Source organism: Macrotis lagotis, chromosome 3 (assembly GCF_037893015.1).
Source record: "Macrotis lagotis isolate mMagLag1 chromosome 3, bilby.v1.9.chrom.fasta, whole genome shotgun sequence".
Taxonomy (NCBI): domain Eukaryota; kingdom Metazoa; phylum Chordata; class Mammalia; order Peramelemorphia; family Peramelidae; genus Macrotis; species Macrotis lagotis.
The window spans coordinates 43214022-43214893 of NC_133660.1; the positions used below are offsets into that span (position 1 = coordinate 43214022).

Below are 872 nucleotides of genomic sequence, written 5' to 3' on the forward strand. Positions count from 1 at the left end.
AAACATTATTGATTCAAATTCTTTTATTTGGTTTGCAGTCTCAGGGCAAGGAGGAGCACTAGCCTATGATAATGTAGAGCTTCAAAGGAGTAGGGACTCTGGTGAAAGATTCAGGGTGAAAAAAGATTATGTGGGCATGCTGTTTCACCACCTTTCAGCACAACCTCTGCTCTTTTCTCACGTTTTCTTCCCTCCTCTTCTCTCCTGAATTCACCATGGCCCTTCCCAAGCAGCTGCTCCATAAATGGCCCCTCCTGGAAAGTAAAGGATTTGACCAGTACATGAAGGAATTGGGAGTGGGAATGCCCTGAGGAAAATGGCTGGGATGGCCAAACCAGATTTTGTAATCTCTGACAGTACGTTAGTTACCATTAAGACTGAGAGCACCATAAAAACTACACAAGTCTCTTTTAAACTTGGTGAGAAGTTTAAAGAAAACACAGCTGATGACAGGAAAACTCAGACTCTTTATACCCTTTAAAATGATGCATTGATCCAGCTCCAGGCATTGGATGGGAAGGAAAGCACTATATAACAAGGAAAGCAGAAGAAGGAAAGTTATTGGTGGACTGTTATGAACAATGTGACTTGACACAGTGTCTATGAGAAGGTCAAGTAAAGAAATTCCACCTTCATGTTGAATTAGATGTTATGAATACACCAAGTTCAGTCAATGAGCAAACTCTTCAACCAAACTCTCTTGCATTTTCTTCTCCTTTTCCTTTCTGTGGTCTGTTATTTTAGTGACTGACTACTTGCAAACAGTTTTATTTCCAAGCATTGGTGTAATTAGGATTGTTTTGCTAGTAAATAAAGAATTGTGCAGTTAAAAAGAAAGAAAAAGAGTGGTCATTCACAAATCAAAGTATAGG

At 39.4% G+C, this 872-nt stretch overlaps 1 pseudogene; it reads left to right on the forward strand.

Annotated features, from left to right (window-relative positions):
• The first annotated feature begins 215 nt into the window (after positions 1 to 215).
• Positions 216 to 619, forward strand: LOC141516061 (fatty acid-binding protein 5 pseudogene; annotated as a pseudogene).
• The last annotated feature ends 253 nt before the right edge of the window (positions 620 to 872 follow it).